General features: G+C 43.3%; 1 long non-coding RNA gene across 1 annotated transcript; it reads left to right on the top strand.

Annotated features, from left to right (window-relative positions):
• The first annotated feature begins 1,128 nt into the window (after nt 1-1,128).
• LOC105490203 (uncharacterized) lies at nt 1,129-16,386 on the top strand. The gene is made up of 4 exons (XR_011614940.1): nt 1,129-1,377; nt 9,556-11,338; nt 12,145-12,421; nt 15,123-16,386. It is a non-coding gene; the product is annotated as an uncharacterized lncRNA (long non-coding RNA).
• Nucleotides 16,387-20,179: the final 3,793 nt, after the last annotated feature.

The raw sequence follows: 20,179 nt of genomic DNA, 5'->3' as shown, positions 1-20,179 counted from the left end.
AACTGAAGCTCCGCGACCAGTTAGTTGGTGGAGGCGCAGAAACTTGTCCTCGGACCCCGCGCAGAAGCCGTCGCCCTCTCCGAGGCTCCGTACCCGACTTGGCTCTGCGAATTGGGCCAGCCGCTGCTTCTCCGCAAGGCCCGAGGGTTCGCCAAGGAGAGGAGAAGAGGCACAGGCCACCCGAGACTGGTCTTTGGGCAGCCGAGGGCGCGGGGTGACTCAGGCAGGCGTGCGACCTCCGACTGCCCAGGGTTGGGCCCGGGATAAGAGCTTTGCTTGAAAGTTCTCTGGGTGGCAGAGACTCGGGCAACCGGAGCCTGTGCCTCCCGCGGAGAAGAGCTCGGACTCCAGAGGTCGCGCCGCCTTGGGCTTGAATTCAGTCCTTCCTTACTGCCCGTGGCTTTGCTTACATTATTTAACTCTCAGTTTCCTCGTCCATACAGTGGGCTCATAAGGAGGCGGTAAGGAGATGACGATGTCTTTGAAGAGTTTGGGACAGGGCCTGGTGTAGCCTCCCGGACGCCTGGTGGGGGTGGAGGAGGTGATGCGTTGTTGACAGGAGAAACCGACCTCCCAGGGGGGCCCAGGGAGGCAGCGGAGAGCGAAGTCCTGCTGGGCGGAGAGACCTCGAGGAGAGTACCGGGAGAGGAATGAACGCCGCGGACCGCCCCTCTGGGTTCCACCCGACCCTTGGAAGCGGGACGGTGGGCTCTGTCCCGACCCCTCAGGCAGCTGGACCGATACCTCCTGGATCAGACCCCACAGGCAGACTCGCGTGGGGCCCGAAGTGTGTAGCTCAAACTCTGAGCGGCCACCCTCAGCCAACGGGCCAGTGGATGCGAATCGAGGACCTTGAGGGGAGGGGGCGCTCAGAGCTGCATGCCTGTGCACGGTGCCGGGCTCTCCAGAATGAGGGAACCGTAAGGAGATCTCCAAGGAAGCCGAAAAAGGCAGCCAGTTGGGCTTCGGGAAAGCCTTTCCCCAAAGGAAGTGATCTGGTCCCAGAACTCCAGGGTTGACCCCAGTACCTGACTTCTCCGGGAGCTGTCAGCCTCCCTCTGTTCTTCGGGCTTGGCGTACTCCTTTCATAATGGACAGACACCAGTGGCCTTCAAAAGGTCGGGGGTAGGGGAACGGAGGAAGTGGCCTTGGGTGCAGAGGAAGAGCAGAGCTCCTGCCAACGCTGAACGCAGTTAGCCCTGCGCAAGTGCGCGCTGGCTCAGCATATGCGCTCCAGAGCCGGCAGGACCGCCCGACCCTGCTCACCCGGAGGAGAAATCCAAGAGCGCAGCCACCTGCACCTCCATGCCCCAAAGACCGTCCAAGCTGGAGCCACCAGCCCTCCATTCCTCTTCGATTCTTCAACCCCAAGGTAAGGTAAGTTCACCCAGCGCCGCCCAGCGATGCGCGCGATCCGCCGGCGGATCACGCGCGGAGCCCCTACCGAGAGCTCCATGCGCGCCCCCAACTCGCGGATCGCGTTCCTAGCTCTGTCCAAGCTGCTGAGGCCCACGATTCGGAAAATCCGGCACCAGTTTCTCACCATACACCGTCACGTGGAAACCACTGAAAATGGGAACCCGGGTGGAGTATCTGGGAGCGCACGCTTGTCCAGGGGGGCCTGAGCTATGGGACTTTCTCCAGGTCCCTCTGTTTCCTGCCGGCGTAGGAAACTCGTAGTGTCGGATCTCATAGTGACAAAAGATAGTGCATGGGAAACAAACAAAAAACGCCTCTCCTTTTCTTCTGCAATGTAGTTTTTCCTGTAGGTGGGCTAACATAGTACTTGAAGAAGTCCTCACCTTGAAAAGTTAAATCCATACCATACAATATCTGACAGTCGGTGATGATTTCGGGTCATGCATATTGTTTTTAACAGGGCTGATGTCCATAAATAACTTGTTCTTCGCTCCAGCACTGGGGCCTGAACGCATTCAGCAACATATGTTGGGTTCCTGCTTTGTTGCGGCATGGCTGGAAGCCTCACAGTGCTTGCCCTGGAAGCACAGTTTTTACAAGACAAATCACCATCTTCCCATTTGATGGTCAATACCGTCATGGAGATTGAATTGATTATCAGTGACTGAATTTACCAGAGTAAATAGAAGTCACTATGATTCCCCAAAATGAATGTCTCCTTTTGAACAAGAGTTGTTTTGATTTCTTAATTTTGGCCTCCTTAGTCTAGCACTGCCATCCTCTCCTTCAACCAGTTCAGTTCAATGCATTTAAGTTTGACTGAAATTTAAGTATTGTACTTTCCTTTTCAAACTGGTGAAATCTACCTGTTCTATTTCCATCCCCCCACTACCCATTCTCTCTCTCATTCTCTCTCTCTCTCTCTGTGTGTGTGTGTGTGTGTGTGTGTAGGTGTGGTTTGTGTCTGAGGGTGAGTCTCCCCATCTTTGTGTTTCTGAGGATGCCTGTGTAACCTATGTGCCTATGTGTGTTTGTGTGCATGGGTTTAGGATGGTCTTATGTGGGTTGCCATGGTGACAATGATCAGGTGTATCTGGGGACCAAGGAAATCTTCCTATATACATTTTATTTTATTTACTTATTTATTAATTTTTGCGACAGAGTCTCACTCTGCCGCCCAGGCTGGAGTGCAGTGATGTGATCTCCGGTCACTACAACCTCCGCCTCCCAGGTTCAAATGATTCTCTTGCCTCAGCTTCCCGGGTAGCTGGGATTACAGGCGCCAGCCATCAATTTTTGTATTTCAGCCTGGTGAATTTTCGTATTTTAATACAGATGGGGTTTCGACACGTTGGCCAGGCTGGTCTTGAACTCCTGACCTCAAGTGATCCACCCACCTTGGCCTCCCAAAGTGCTGGGATTACAGCACAGCCATCTCACAGGTGTCTGATGGCATTGCTGATGATGAAAACTGTCCGCTCAGGTTACTGTCTCAATTCTTTGGGTTGACACAACGTTTGAAGGCAAGAAGTGCTGTCTTTAGAATAACACAAAGTTGAAACTTTGGTAGAAGCTGACAGATTGCTAAAGTACTACCATAAGGAACTTTAAAGTCTTCTCTTTCTAAAAAAGAAGTTCACAACTAAAGTATTTCGTGACCTCAACAAATTTACCTATAAAGCCTCCTGAAAATTAAGTATTTACAAATGTCAGGAGAAGGAAATTCTGGGTTGATACTGAATCAAGCTTTACTCCAACCCAGCTCTGACAGGCTAGATGTGGGAGCAATAAACCTGATGGAAAACTGAGGCAGGGCAGCAGGAAGCAGAAGGCCTCCTTGCAAAAGAAATGGGAATGATGCAGCCTCTTATCTGGCAGTCAGCCTTCAGGAAATTGCTTCCCATGGTCAGCTTGAGCAGTGCGAAGAGACTGGCAGGAAACACTGGGTAGGAAGGGGAGGTCAAGGTCTGCAGATAATAGCAGCTACAAATACGTGATTTCAGAGTGAAAGTGTCTGGCTGAAAGGGATGAGGCTTATAGGCTACCTAGTGATAACCTGTCAATACCAGCTTCCAATATTAAAGTGTGGTATATTTACACATCTGTAAGATGGAATGCACATGATAAAATTATATTCCTTCCAGGTGCAGTGGCTCACACCTGTAATCCTAGCACTTTGGGAGGCCAAGGCGGGCGGATCACCTGAGGTCGGGAGTTGGAGACCAACCTGACCAAAACGGAGAAACCCCGTCTCTACTAAAAATACAAAATTAGCCGGGCATGGTGGCACATGCCTGTAATCCCAGCTACTCAGGAGGCTGAGGCAGGAGAATCGCTTGAACCTGGGAGGCAGAGGTTGCAGTGAGCCGAGATTGCACCATTGCACTCCAGCCTGGGCTACAAGAGTGAAACTCTACCTCAAAAAAAAAAAAAAAAAAAATTATATTCCTGATGTTTCATTAAAATTATTTCCTCTGTAAATGAGATCCCATGGCTTTTGAAAGCATAAATAGCTCTAACTTTAAGTAGTATTCTATCATTCAACTTTAGGTTGAACACCTTGGAGTCCTTCCCTGAACATAGAGCATATAGAAACCTTAAATATATGCCATATTATCAGCACGCATTCAAGATAGTCGTCTATATTGTGGAATACTCTGAAATCTCACTTCTAATGATAATTATACATCTAAAAAGTGTAAAGAAGCTGATCTGATCACCACACATAATATGGAGTAAAACATCACTATGTACCCCATGTATATGTACAAGTACTATTTGTCAATTCAAAAAAAATTACGTGTAGCAATATTTTTGCTGTTAATTATTTACGTCATTGAATAAATTCTCTCTCTCCTCTTTCAGAATTCTCAATGAACCTGATTTCCAAAGGTATAACATTTTGAAGTCATTTCTCTTATTTACATATGCTCTAGAAAATTCAGAAGTTCCACACTTCTAAATATGTCTGGAAATACTGCTAATTTGAAATCGACATATTACATGGAATTATTTCCACTTCATAGTTCTAGAAACAAACAAAAAAATGTACAAAATAAGGCCAGGCACGGTGGCTCATGCCTGTAATCCCAGCACTTTGGGAGGCCGAGGTGAGTGGATCACAAGGTCAGGAGTTCGAGATCAGCCTGGCCAATATGGTGAAACTCTGAAACCCTGTCTCTACTAAAAGTACAAAAATTAGCCAGGCCTAGTGGCAGGTGCCTGTAGTCCCAGCTACTTGGGAGGCTGGGCAGGAGAATCACTTGAACCTGGGAGGCAGAGGTAGCAGTGAGCCAAGATCGTGCCACTGCACTCTAGCCTGGGCGACAGATTGAGACTGTGTCTCAAAAAAAAAAAAAAAAAAAAAAAAAAGGTACAAAATAGAATTGGGCAAGGTGGCTAATGCCTGTAATCCTAGCACTCTGAAAGGCTGAGGAAAGAGGATTGCTTGAGCCTAGGAGTTTAGGACTATGATTGCAGTGACCTATGATTGTGCCACTGCACTCCAGCTTGGGTGACAGAGCAATACCTTGTCTCCAAATAAAGCATTTTTAAATGTTCAAAACAATCTCTAAGAAATAAAAAATTGGCCGGCACGGTGGCTAATGCCTGTAATCCTGGCACTCTGGGAGGCTGAGGTGGGCAGATCACTTGAGGGCAGGAGTTTGGGACCAGCCTGAGCAACATGGTGAAACCCTGTCTCTACTAAAAATACAAAAATTAGTCAGGCATGGTGGCGAGCACCTGTAGTCCCTGCTAGTAGGGAGGCTGAGGCAGGAGAGTCGCTTGAACCCAGAGTGGTTGCAGTGAGCCGAGATCGTACCACTGCACTCCAGCCTGGGCAACAAGAGCAGCACTCCATCTCAAAAAATAATAAATAAATAAATAAATAAATAAATAAATAAATAAATAAATAGAAAATATTATATAACTGAATTTATTGCAATCAATGAATGCGTGGTTTATTTTTATTTAATATTAAAAGACTATGTTTCTAGGCCCTAAGGACAGGAGAGTGGATAATTTCTCCTGTGGATGATTGGACCTTTCCACAGAAACACAAACAGATTGTATAAAGCACAAGCCATTGTTCATGCTACCCTTTGTCCTCCAGTCCAGTGGAGGAAACAAGGAACAATCCCTGGCCAAATGCACAAATTGAAAGTGCTGTTTCTCACTACCTTGGGCGGGCTTTAGCTTCCGGTTTTGTGTTCCCTATTTACTGCCCTTCTGAACTAGAGCAAATAACTTGATCCATTTGAGCTTGTCTACTCCCCTGTGAATTAGGGATAATCCCATCTCATGTGACTACTGTGAGAGTTAAGTAAGATAAGGTATGTGAAGAGCACATTCTTGGGTGTGTGGAAAGCTTTATTTTTATTTATTAGGTACAAGGTCTTACTCTGTTGCCCAGGCTTGAGTGCAGTGGTGTGGTCCTACGATCTTATGGTAGCCTCAAACTCCTGGGCTCAAAGCAATCTTCTCACCTCAGCCCCACATGTAACTGAGACCACAGGCACGTGCCACCAAGCCCAGCTAATTAAAAAAAAATTTTTTTTTTGGACATGGGTATCTTGCTAAGTTACCCAGGCTAGTCTCAAACTCCTGGGCTTGAGCAATTCCCTTGCCTTGGCCTCCTGTGGCTGGGATTGCAGGTGAGAGCCACGTCACCTGGCTGTGTGCCACCTCACCTGGCTGAGTGGAGCCCTTTAGAAGGATGTGGTTTTTCCAGAAGCTGAGGCCTTTCTTGCCCTACTAAATCACAGACAGCTCTTTGCTCAGTGGACCTCAGGGGAGGCAACAACTGCCACACCAATTAGATGTATGCCCTTTTCCCTGGAGCCCTGGAGTCCTCCCTCAGATGGGGACAACTAGGTCTTGTCCTGGCTCTTCGCAAGAGAATGTCTGGACTGCAAAGTAACATTGAAGCTGACCAGGCATAAGCAAAAATAAACCACCACCTGTATAAAACACAGAGGCAAAAGCCGGCTGCACTGACTGAAGTTACACGTCAAACAGCATTGATACCCACATGCAATTAGCTTTACTTGTAAGGCACAAGCATTTCAGCCAATTTAAGGATAGTCTGATGACCAAAGATAGAAAGCCTCTTGACAAAGTAGAATATTTTAGGGATCTCTAGCCCCCGGCCCCAAAGAATAGGAGATTGTTCCAAGACCTTCTTAATAAATCATCTCCTTAGATGTTACTATATTGATGAGTGTTAACATATATATATATATATAATATATATTTTATATATTTTATATAATATGTTGTATATTTTCAAACAGTAGGTTGCAACTGATTAGTCAATAAAGTCAGTTTAGCCAAGCGCAGTGGTTCACGCCTATCATCCCAGCACGTTGGGAGGCCGAGGCACTTAAGGTCAGGAGTTCGAGACCAGCCAGGCCAACATGGTGAAACCCCGGCTCTACAAAAAATACAAAAAAAATTACCTGGGCATAGTGGCACATACCTGTAATCCCAGACACTCGGGAGGCTGAGACAGGAGTTTTGCTTGAAACCAGAAAGTGAAGGTTGCAGTGAGCTGAGATCACTCCAGCCTGGGCAACACAGGGAGACCCCATCTCACAAAAAAAAAAAAAAAAAGTCAATTTAGTGGGTTGTTACCAGATTTTTATTTTTATATATATAATGTATATATGGAATCCAAGCTGCTTTGACTTTCTATTCTGCCATCCCTAAGTGTTGTGGACCTCCCTAGTCCCCAGAGCACTCCAGCCAATACACTTACTTTCTCAGCTGCAGAGGAGAAGAGACAAATCAGAAGGATATGCATCTATGGTAGACAGAATAATGGCCCCTGAAAAATTGAAAGGTGTCCACATTGCAACTCCTGAAACCTGTGTCTGTGTTCCCTTACAGGGCAAAAGGGATTTTTGCAGATGTAATTAGATTAGATACTTAAAATAAAGAGCTTATTCTAGATTATCCTTTTAGACCCTTCCTCTAAGTCAGTGTTTTTCAAACAGTAGGTTGCAACTAGATTAGTCAATGAAGTCAACTTAGCGGGTTATTACCAGATTTTTTAAAATTAGATAAAACATAGTAGAGAATATCAGAGTGCATTATACATAGTGAGGATAAACATTGCTTCATGTAACTTTTTTAGTTATACATGTATATGCCTAACAGATCAAAATATAAAATATATTTTGACTTTGTAACTTTGTTACAAAGTTTTGAAAACACTGCTTGGAATGGTATGATCTTCATTTTATCTGTGTTAACCATTTGGTTTTTTGTTTTGTTTTGTTTTGTTTTTAGTGCTCTATTCATCATATGCTTTTATTAGAAACCAACTCACATCTATTTTGGAGAGAGAAAGTTGAGCTAGGAGAGAGAGAGACTGAGGGCCAGGGTAAAACTCATGTTAAATACTTTTCAAATAAGGTATGATTGTTAAAGTCTTTTTTTTTGTTTGTTTGTTTTTTGAGACAGAATCTCACTCTGTCACCTAGGCTGGAGTGCAGTGGTGCAATCTCAGCTCACTGCAGCCTCTGCCTCCCAGGGTTCAAGCGATTCACCTGCCTCAGCCTCCCGAATAGCTGGGACTACAGGCGCACGCCACGCGCTCAGCTAATTTTTTGTATTTCAGTAGAGACGGGGTTTCACAGTGTTAGCCAGGATGGTCTCCATCTTCTGACCTCGTGATCTGCCTGCCTTGGCCTCCCAAAGTGCTGGGATTACAGGCGTGAGCTACCACGCCCAACCTGATTGTTAAACTCTTAATCTCAGCCTCAGAGTCAGTCTTCCACAGTATGCTTTGTGATGCTGGAGGTGGGCTGAGGCGCTGAAAATGACATTCTCCTTTGGCAACGGGCTATCGGTCAGGCTCTGCTACTCAGCACTGGCCAGGAGGGAGGCTTCAAGGTGCAAGGCCAGTGGAAGGACTTGTTTCTTTCTGCCTCCAGTTACTTCAGCTGTGAGCTAGGCCATGCTTCTCCTGGTAGTGGCAATTTATTCCATTAGCAGCAGTATTCCGGTTTGCGGTTTCTTCAGAATCAGCACTGCCTCAAAGATATCAACACCAGTTGGCCAGCAACCCCTTCTCACAGGTGTGAGTCCCAGCTCTGTGAAGCCCCTCCTTCAAGCTTCTTCATTTTCATATTTACAACCTCTTTATTTTATTGCCTCAGCCCTGGGGGGCTGGTAGCTGCATTTTGCAGTTACTCCCTGATGCCTTAGTACAAGCTTGTCCAGTCCCTGGCAGTGGCCACATGTGACCCAGGACAGCTTTGGATGTGGCCCAATAAAAATTCATAACTTTCTTATAACATTATGAGATTTTTCTGCAATTTTCTTTTTCAATTCATCAGCTTCATTAGTGTTAGTGTGTTTTATGTGTGACCCAGGACAATTATTCTTCTTCCAGTGTGGCCCAGGGAAGTCAAAAGATTGGACACCCTGCCTTAGTGCCTTTGACTGGAAGGGCCTATCAGCTTATACTTCCTATGTTTGGCTGCCTGCCTTTTTTTCTCCTGTCTTGGCTTCTCTTAAAACGTACTGAGTAGGGAGCCGCGGTGGCTCAGGCCTGTTGTCCTGGCACATAAGGAGGCGAGGCTAGGCATTCCAGGCCAGCCTGGGCAACATAGAAACCTCTCATCTATATAACAATAATAATAATAATAAAATGTGCTAAGTAACTATACTAGGGTCTGGACTAGGCTCTGGGTCCTCTGTAAACTCTGTTAAAACACAACCATGGAACCAATGAGTTTCATGTTCTCCATGAAACTTCCCAAACGTCCCAAGTACCCCCCTGTGGTGTCTTCCTTCTAAGATGGCTGTCAATCAATCGTGCCTTTTGGTTTCCACACCTTTATGTCCTCCCGTCCCACATTGAATCTGGGCTGAGCCTGTGACTCACTTTAACTGCAGCAAAACTGATGCTGTGCCCCTTCCAGGCCGAACATCTTTTTTTTTTTTCTTTTTTTGACACAAGGTCTCATTCTGTTGCCCAGGATAGAGTGCAGCTGTGCAATCCCAGTTCACTGAAGCCTTGACTTCCCTGGCTCAAGTGATCCTCCTATGTCAGCCTCCTAAGTAGCTGGGACCACAGGCACACACCAACATGCCCAGCTAATTTTTTTTTCTTTTTTGTTGAGACAGGTTCTCACTATGTTGCCTAGACTGGTCTCAAACTCCTGAGCTCAAGCAATCCACCTGCCTCGGCCTTTCAAAGTGTTGGCATGACAGATATGAGTCATTATGCCAAGCCTGAGCCTAAAATTGAAGAAGAGCTCATATCTTCCACATTTGTGCTTTGGGAATCCTGGACCACCACGTTAAAAAAAAATAGAAAAACCCAGCTGCCTTGCTGGAGAGACTATATCACGATGTCCTCACAGGAAGATACTGCGTGGAGAAAAGAAACCCTGAGAACACCTGAGAAGAGAGGCCCAGGCATCCCAGCATCTCAGTTGAGCTTCCAGAAAATCCCAGCCCTAGTCATCATCTGACTGCAATGACATGAAGCCTGCAGAAGAACTGCCCAGCTGAACCCAGTTAATCTACAAAATGTGAGAGATAATTAACCCCTAAGTTTTGGAGGTGGTTTGCTATGCAGTAATAGATAACTGAAATGCCCCTTCCCCATTCTATGTTCTTACTCTTTAATCACATAGCACCTTGTCCATTTGTACTTCTCTTATATTCCTACTCAAGCTGCATTGTCTCTCTCCCCTAAGAAATGGTAAGTTTCTAAAGGGTGGTGATTGCATCTTTTTTTATTTTATCAGAAAAAGTTCAGTATAGAAAACAGAAACCACTCAAGGCATTTCCAGCAAAAGGAGATTAGGTATTTACAAGATTATTGAAAGGCACAGCACTAGGCTTTTGGCTTCAAGGTCATATCACCATGATTGTAATGCATAGGTCTAAAAATTGCTGGTACTACCACAGCTCTACCCTATATCCAAGAAAATGATGTCCAAACAGTGGAATGTGGATTTGGCCATGCAAATACATCTGCCAGAACCCGCCAGCCACTATGACAAGAACAATGACTTCCGTCTTCTTTCTGTCCTCCAGATATTGCATGAATTCATCTAATTGACAGAACCTTCATTGCACCTAGAAGTCTTGTTGCTAAAACATCTGGAAAAGCCAGGCATGGCAGCATATACCAGTAGTCCCAGCTACTCAGGAGGCTGAGGCAGGAGGATAACTGGAATCCAGGAGTTTGAGGCCATAGTGAGCTATGATCACACCACTACATTTCAGCCTGGGCAACATAGGGAGAACCTGTCTCAAAAAAAGAAAAGAAAGAAAGAAAGAAACCTTCTGGAAACTGTAGCTTTTAGCATTCCAGTTAATTCTATACAGGGGAGAATATAGATGGAGTTAGAAATGGATGATAAGGGCCAATTAACAGCCTGTAGTGCATTTCTGAATCCCTAGCCCTAACACAAGCTCTGATAAGTAGAAAGTCTGGTAGGCCTGTTGAATGAATTGATGAATGTACAAATTAATTTGTTATCCATCAGGCAGTGTCACATACAATTATAGTCCCCTCCTACGCTAGATGCTAGGAAGACAAAGGTGAATAAATGGTAAAGATATTTCCAAAAAGCAAAATCCAGGGATAGAGCTGAGTTGTGAGAGGAGTGGGATACAAGTATGAATTCTGTAAGATTCTCAGTGTTATCTGTGGAGCCCATATCTTTCACTCTCTCATGAAAGTAAATAGACAAATACAGAATCCATTTCGGATGTTAACCTCTTCAACATGTTTTGCAAATGTAAGTTATTTCTCCCAGAAATAATAAGGCTGCTTTTCCAAGGTCAGCCCTGTAGCTGATTCAAGAACGCATTCCTAAAGCATATGTAAAGAAAAGAACTCAGACACCATCTACATACTTGAGAACAGACACAACTAAGGCCATTTTGACAGGTAAATTCTATGGCTTCCCCTTGTTATTCACACATACTATTTATTTCTCCCAGCTATCACTTAAAACACCACATAGCTTTCTATCCTCAGTGATGAGAAAAAGTGGAATAGAGACCAGAAATAGGAACTTGAGAGTCCAGTGTTCTTTACTTAGGCCAGCAATTAACTTGTAAAGGTTGTTAGGATCTCATTGTCAGCTGTATTATTTTTGCCACTTATAAAACACAGGCATTATGTAAATAACCAAACAATGCTGATAAAGTACTGAGTCCTCATCACTACAGTTGTTCCTATCTGCTCTATACTAAATCTATGACAGGATTTGTGTAATTATAGGGCGTGTGCCCCGTACTAAGCATCTCCCCCACACAATCCATTTAGCCACTCATAAACAAAAGACTAGGATTTTTTAAAAAAAGAAATTAGTTGATCTTACTAGGGTTTGTGGAATGTTTTTTATTTGTTTCCATTCCTATTATTGAGATTTGTGCTTTTTCAAACAGTTGCTTATAGTTTAAAAAAAAAAAAAGACTAGACAAAGCTAGAACCAATCGTTAATAGTAGTAGTGAACTCTGGGGAGTGGAACTGGGTGTTCCTTTTATTTTACTTTATGTTCCGCCTTGTTTGTATTTTTCACAATGGGAATGTATTGATTTTAAAATTAAAAATAAACTTTGTAAATATTACCAGTGACTAACTTTGAGTAGAGGGATTACAGAAGATTTTTTTATTATTTTAATATTTATATTGAGAAAAATAAGCATTATTTAAAAGAACATCAACTACATTGTCACTTTTCCTGCAGAAAGCGTAACAAGTGTATCAAGTTACAAGTAGGTCTGGCTCTTGGAAGTCTGTGAACCCTTCTTCACCTCATTAATCATTGGCTGACCTATAGAGACTCAGCAACCAGAAATAAAGGCGTGAGGTCACACTGCACAGGGCTTGGGAAGGCTGTCTGACCTCACATCCGTCAGGCCCTCAGACCTCACGGTTCAAGGTCAGACTGACTGGGAAGGGAGTGGGAGTCTTCCTGGGGTGTGGAGTGTGGACACCATCAGAACCGGGCTGAGGAATACCAGGTACTGCAGAGCAAGTGGCCGTTGTTAAGGGATCTTCATATGGTGTGATTCCTTATTGTGGCTTTCTGTTTGCTTTCACTCCATTAACTTGTGTGAGCTGCTTACTATTTACCAAGCACTGTGCTCATGCTTGGTGGGGGATAGAAAGAGGCAAAATATAGGATCCCAGCCCCCATGAAGTCTCTCATCAAAAGTAAAAATTAGACAGGTAGAAAAGATAAATTATAACACAGTCAGACAAGTGATATAACACAGGTTTATTCCTCTCAAGGAATGCAGAGGAAGGAAAAATCAAGCCTGAAGGATTCAGTGAGTCTTAGCAGAGTTTCTCTTACAGTAGACAGCCTGGGGGAAGGTGGCTGGGAGAGGGAGTTCCAGGCCCAGAGAACACCTGGGGCAAAGATGCAGAGGCAAGAAAGAGCACAAACAAGGCACCCATGCCTAATCCCTATGTTCCTTTTGAATTGTTGCTGTCAGATTACCACAAATGCCGTGGCTTAAAATGACACGGGGAGATTTAACCACGGAATGTGGCTATGTGGTGACGATGGGAGCAAGAGACTGTGGTAATGGATGGGAGGGAAGGCCATGAGCCAGGGTGTGCAGGCAGCCTTTAGAAGTTGGAAAGGGTGGCCAGGCATGCTGGCTCATGCCTATAATCCCAGCACTTTGGGAGGCCAAGATGGGTGGATCACCTGAGGTCAGGAGTTCAAGACTAGCCAGGCCAACATGATGAAACCCCGTCTCTTCTAAAAATACAAAAAATATTTATCTAGGCGTGGTGGCACATGCCTGTAATCCCAGCTACTTGGGAGGCTGAGGCAGTAGAATTGCTTGAACTCATGAGGTGGAGGGTGCAGTGAGTCAACATCACGTCACTGCACTCCAGCCTGGGCAACAAGAGCAAAACTCTGTCTAAAAAAGAAAAAAAAAAAAAAAAAAAAAAAAAGGTTGGAAAGGGCAAGGCAAGGAAATGGATTGTCTCCCAGAAACCTCCAGAAGGAACGAGCCCTCCTAACACCTTGATTTTAGACTCCTAGCCTCCAGAACTGTAAGAGAATAAACTTTGTCATTTTAAGTCATGAAGGTATTAAAATAATTGTAATTTGAGGTGGTTTGTTAAATAATAATAGATAATACGAACAGAGTTGGGTGCCTGGAAATAAGGTACTGCTTAAATACCTAAAACATAACTACCACGTTTAATTAGCCAATACTAAAACATGTGGTTTGAGGACTGAGTGGCAGGAAGAAGCCCGATAGGTATTGGGGTAAGCTGATGGTGAATATTTGAATAAAGTGAGAAAAATAGTATTTGAAACTGGAGAAAATAAAATATTTATTATATATTGGCAGAAAATTTGGCAACACTGTCATCTGAGATAATATGGAAAACAGGAAGGGTACTTAATAAGCTCAAGTCATCCAGCTAAGGAGATTTCTGGGCAGAGTACTGAAGGTGCCACCAGCTTCTTACAGCTGCCTATGTAAAATCTGAAATGATGAAGATGAAATTTTTAAAAAAATGTGATGTTCAGCTTTCTAGTCAAATTAAGAAGATACATAGAGGGCTTTCAGCTGAATTTATCCAGCAGGAGATTTTCAAGGCAAGAAAAGACCTCTAGGGAAGATCAAATCTAGGACACAGTCAAGAAAATGTGTTCTCAGAATAAAAATGAAGACAAACATGTGACTTTAAAGCTCCTTGTTGGGATCTAAGAAAGGTATAAGGTGGTCCTTTGTAGACTCTTTCAAGTAGACAAAAGGCCTCCTAAGGATTCTAGGGAAGTCTTTCAAACAAACTCTAACAGTGGGGCTTCTGAAAATCTCAAGGGCATTGCTGCACTACAGCTTCATGGGGAGCTCAAGGTAGAGAAGAGCTTATCACAAAGAGATTTGTGGGTGTAGCCTTATCTAATGGAATGGATTTTATAAACTGGTACACTGGAAACCCACAAAGATGTTAAAGGAATTATATCAGCTTGGTTCGAAAGGAACAGATAGTACAAAATAAAATAAGGCTTCCCAGACTTCTAGTCAGAAAGCAGACTGAAACTCTGCAAAGGCTACTTTTTGTTTGTTTGTTTGTTTGTTTGTTTGTTTGTTTGTTTTGAGACAGAGTCTCACTCTGCCGCCCAGGCTGGAGTGCAGTGGCACAATCTCGGCTCATTGCAACATCTGCCTCCTGGGTTCAAGCAATTCTCTGCCTCAGTCTCCTGAGTAACTGGGATTACAGGCACCCGCCACCACACCCAGCTAATTTTTGTATTTTTAGCAGAGACGGGGTTTCACCCTCTTGGCCAGGCTGGCCTTGAATTCCTGACCTCATGATCCACCTGCCTCAGCCTCGAAAAGTGCTGGGATTACAGGCGTGAGGCACTGTGCCCAGCCACATACAGGCTACTTGTTATGGAAAAGAAAGGATAGCTCAGAAAAAGGGAATAAAGACTTATAAAACAGACGAAAAAGTTCCAGAGAGTACTTTGCAACAACAGGACAGGGCCCTAATCAATTCATGCGCAACATATGCTTGGATGGGTTTCAGAATTAACATAAACCAATGACTGTTACATGTCTCCATTTTCCACACTTTAGAACAAGAGAATTTATGCACATTATCCTATACCTATATCACTTTGTGTTGGGTTTATTTGGGGGAAGAGTGGCAGAAAATGTTTCTATTTATTTCACACATTTTCAGATCAAGAGGAACCATATTCAAGCAATCTAACTGAAGGAGCTTAATCTTCACCTGGACCTGATTTGTATCATGAGACCCTGGACCTTGAGCATAAGCCTGGTACTTTAATGAGATGAAACTTTGGGAGGAAAGAACTTGGAGGTGGAAGAATGTAAATAATTTGTGCACATGGGGCAAACTGGAAGTTTGAAACATGGCTGCAAATTTTTTGATATTCCTCCCATGGAGTGGTGGATTTATGTCTCTCCCTCTCAAACCTGGAGGGCCTGTCACTTCTTCAATCAACTGAAAATGGTGGTGGAAGTGACACCATGTGATTTCTGAAGCTAGGTCAGAATAGTACATATAGCTTCCATCCTGTGTACAGGGAACACTGACTCTTGAAGCTCTGAACCATTAATGTTAGAAGTCACAACCCTGTGGAAGCCCAAGCCAAATGAAGAGGAACTCTGGTTAACAACCCAAAGTAAGCTCAAATTTCAATTTTGTTTTAGCCCAGACGCCAATAAAGAAATCTCTAGGTGATTTCAGCCCCAGACATTCAATTCTTCCTAACTGAGGCTCCAGACACTGTAGCATGGAGACAAGTCATGCTTACATACCCTGTCTGAATTCTTGTCCCACAGAATCCATGAACATAATGAGATGGTTATTGTGTGACACAAAGTTTGAAGTTGTTTGTTGTTTGACAGTAATAACAGAAACACTGCTATATTAGTTTCCTGTGCCTGCTGTAACAAATTATCACAAACTTGATGGTTTAACACAACAGAAGTTTATTCTCTTATAGTTCTGGAGGCCAGAAGTTTACATTGTTATCACTGGGCCAAAATCAAGGTATTAGCTGGGCCACACCCCCCTGGAGACTGTTGGGGAATACCCCTTCCTTGCTTCTTCCAGCTTCTAGTGGTTGCTGACATTGACTGTGTCAAAGCCAATATCTACAAATTTCTCTCTGTTCCTTGTTCACATTGCTTTCTCGTGTGTGTGTGCATGTCTGTGTGTGTGTGTGCACGTGTGTGTGTGTGTGCGCGTGCGTAAGATGAGACAGGGTAGAGGGAATCTCTTCTGTTTCTCTCTCTCTCTCTTTTTTTGAGACGGAGTTTCGCTCTTGTTGCCCAAGCAGGAGTGCAATGGCGCGATCTCAGATCACTGCAACCTCCGCCTCCTGGGTTCAAGGGATTCTCCTACCTCAGCCTCCCAAGTAGCTGGGATAAGAGGTGCACACCACCACGCCCAGCTAATTTTTGTATTTTTAGTAGAAATGGGGTTTCACCACGTTGGCCAGGCTGGTCTGGAACTCCTGACCTCAGATGATCCACCCACCTTGGCCTCTCGAAGTGCTAGGATTACAGGCGTGAGCAGACTTCTGTTTGTCTCTTATTATGACATTTGCAATGGCATTTAGGGACCACATGAACAGTCCAGGATAACCTCTCCATCTCCATATCCTTTTTTTTTCCTAGACAGAGTCTTGCTCGGTCATCCAGGCTGGAGTGCAGTGGCACAATCGCAGCTCACTGCAACCTCTTCCTCCAAGGCTCAAGCGATCCTTTCACTGCAGCCTCCCAAGTAGCTGGGACTACATGTGCCCACCGCTATCCCTGGCTATGTTTTGTATTTTTTATGGAGACATGGTTTCACCGTCTTGCCCAGGATGGTCTCAAATTCTTGAGTTCAAGTGATCCACCTTCCTCGGCCTCCCAGAGTGCTGAGATTACAGGTGTGAGCCACCACACCTGGCCTCAAAATCCTTCATCATACCTGCAAAGACTCTTTTGAGCTGGATTTTGATTTTTTGTTTGCTTGCTTTTTTATTTTGTTTCTCATACAAAGTAATGTTCATAGGTTCTAGGAATTAGGACATGAATATCTTTTGGGGTGCCTTTTTCAGCCTGCTATCACTGCATAGTTGCAAAATATTACCCTGTATATCTCTTGTATCTTGCCTTTTTAAACGTATTAGCCAAAACAAGCATTCCCATGCCATTACATACTCTGAAAACAGCAACTTTAATGGTTATGTAATATGCTATTGAATGAATGTAACATAAGTTAGTTGTCCAAAACCTTTTTTGTCGTTGTTGTTCTTTTAACTTTTATTTTAGGTTCAAGGGATACATGTTCAGGTTTGTTACCTGGGTAAATTACGTGTTGCTGGGGTTTGGTGTACAAATGATGTCATCACCCAGGCAGCAGTGAGCATAGTACCCAATGGATGGTTTTGTTTTGTTTTGGAGACAGGGTCTCGCTCTGTCGCCCAGGCTAAAGTGATGATCTTGGCTTACTGCAGCTTCCATTTAAGCGATTTTCATGCCTCAGCCTCCTGGGTAGCTGGGATTACAAGTATACACCACCATACCTGGCTAATTTTTGTATTTTTAGTAGACATGGTGTTTCACCATGTTGGCCAGGCTGCGTTCCACTCTTTGTAGCCATGTGCAGTCAATGTTTAGCTTCCACTTCTAAGTGAAAACCTGCAGTGTTTAATTTTCTTTTCCTGGCCTCTGGCTGTATCTGTATTGTTGCAAAGGACATGATTTCATTCTTTTTCATGGCTGTGTAGTATTCCATGGTGTATTTGTACCACATTTCCTTTATCCAGTCTACCATTGATGGACATTTAGGTTGATTCCATGTCTTTGCCATTGTGAATAGTGCTGCAGTAAACATATGTGTGTGCGTGTGTTTATGGGAGAATGATTTCTATTCCTTTGGGTATATACCCAGTAATGGGATTGCTGAGTCAGGTGGTAGTTCTGTTTTAAGTTCTTTGAAAATCTCCAAACTGCTTTCCACAATGACTGAACTAAACATTCCCACCAGCAGTGTATAAACATTCTCTTTACTGCACAACCTCGCTACCTGTTATTTTACTTTTTAATAATAGCCATTCTGATTAGTGTGAGATGATATCTCACTGTGAGATCCAAAACCTTAATGTTGGACACTTATTTCCAACTCTCTACTTTTTTGTTATTTCCTGAGACTAGATTCTAGATATGGAACTTAGTGAGTGTGAGCAGTTTACAACTTGTGACTATATTGCCAGATTGCCATTTAGAAATAAATATTAATGTATTATTTTATTATTCCTGTGGGTGCCTGTTTCATCATATCCTTACCAGCATTGAGTACTGGATTTTTTAGTTTTGGTTATTATTTGCCCTTTTTTTTTTTTTTTTGAGACAGAGTCTCGCACTGTTGCCCAGGTTGGAGTGCAATGGTGTGATATCGGCTCACTGCAACCTCCATCTCCCAGGTTCATGTGATTCTCCTGCCTCAGCCTCCCAAGTAGCTGGGATTACAGGCGCACCCCACCACACCCAGCTCATTTTTTGTGTTTCACTATGTTGGCCAGACTGGTCTCGAACTCCTGACCTTGTGATCCACCCACCTCGGCCTCCCAAAGTGCTGGGATTACAGGCATGAGCCACCGCACCTGGCCTTGCCAATATGTCTTTAGAAGTCTATGTTTTCTTCTCATTTTGTATTGGATTCTTTATAGGTTAGCAATTTTTTGGCATTCTTGTAGCAAATGCTTTTTCATCATTTTGTTATTTGCTTTTAAATTGCAGATATGATGTCCTTAATTACTATCTACTGTTTCCTTTGTCACTTCTCACTCTACCTTTATACCTATAAAGTCTGCACTGTTTTTTGTTTTTTTTTTTTAGATAGAGTTTTGCTCTGTCACCGAGGCTGGAGTACAGTGGTGTGATCTCAGCTCACTGCAACCTCTGCCTCCCAAGTTTAAGCGATTCTCCTGCCTCAGCTCCCAAAGTGCTGGGATTACAAGAGTGAGCGGCCGCACCTGGCCCAAAGCCTGCACTATTCAGAGAGCAAACTCAATAATGCTTGAAATTGCACAGTGTTTGATGTCAGAAAGGCCTAAATTAGAATCTATCTCATAGAAATGAATGCTGGCTGTTTTAAAGCTTAAATAAAATAATTTAAGTTTAAAAATCAAGCATGAAGGCTGGGATATGCAAGTACTCACTCCATTTCTTTTGGTTCTGTTTACTAGAAAAGAAAAATCATCGAAGACAAAATGCGAATGCCCAATAAACATGAAATGTGCTCAACCTGCTTAATAATTTCAGAATGAAAAATTAAATTGGTTACCATTTTCTGTCCATCAGATTGGCAAAAATTTAAGAGATAATGTCTAGGGCAAAAGAGGATATGAAGAAAGGGAAACTCACTCAAGGGGACTGTGAATTGTGTGACTTGCTAAAGTTTTTTGGAAAGCAATGGCTATCTTTACTATAGCTTTAAAATGCACACATTTTTTGACCTACCATTTCCAATTTAAGAAATCTATCCTTTAAAAATACAAAACTCCAAAAGGGTATACGTAAAAAGTTTACCTTTATATGGTTTGTAATAACAAAACACTGACAACAACCTAAATGTTCATCTGTAAGGAAATTGTTAAATAAATTGATTTTAAATTTTTTCCCACTAGAATTAAGTTCCCCAAGAATAGGGATTTATAACGGTGATGATTACTGCTGTTTTCCCAGCACCTAGAACATAGTAAATATTCAAAAGAAATGATTGAATCGATAAAATTCTATTACATCTTTATTTACATAATGCAATGGACTTTTTAAAAATTGATGTGATTTATGTGTAATTACCTGGGGAAATGCCCATGATATATTATTAAATGACACAAGCAAGTCACAAAGTAAAGTGTGACTTCATTTTTGTTTTTGTTTTTTTTAAAGGACAGAAAAGAAAGAACAAGATTATATGTAATACATATTTGTGTAGGCACAGAAAAATTCTCGAAATGACGTCCAACAGAGTGTTAACATTGTTAACAGAGGGATGGAATTGAAAGGATGGAGGGGAAGTTACTTTTTTCTTTTCACATTTCTGCATTGTTTAACCTTCTTGGAAGGAATTGTTTGTGCAAGCCCTTAGCTCAAACCAAACTAGACTTTACTATGGGAAAGTCAGTAGGCTCGAATCCGCACACACATCGGGGAACAGTGAGCTTGATACTGTTACGTATTCTTTGTACAGCATTGGTTTGTTGCCTTTTTAAA

Source organism: Macaca nemestrina, chromosome 16, assembly GCF_043159975.1.
Source record: "Macaca nemestrina isolate mMacNem1 chromosome 16, mMacNem.hap1, whole genome shotgun sequence".
Taxonomy (NCBI): Eukaryota; Metazoa; Chordata; class Mammalia; order Primates; family Cercopithecidae; genus Macaca; species Macaca nemestrina.
The sequence above is the reverse complement of the archived record's forward strand: the minus strand, read 5'-3'. Positions and strand labels throughout refer to the sequence as shown.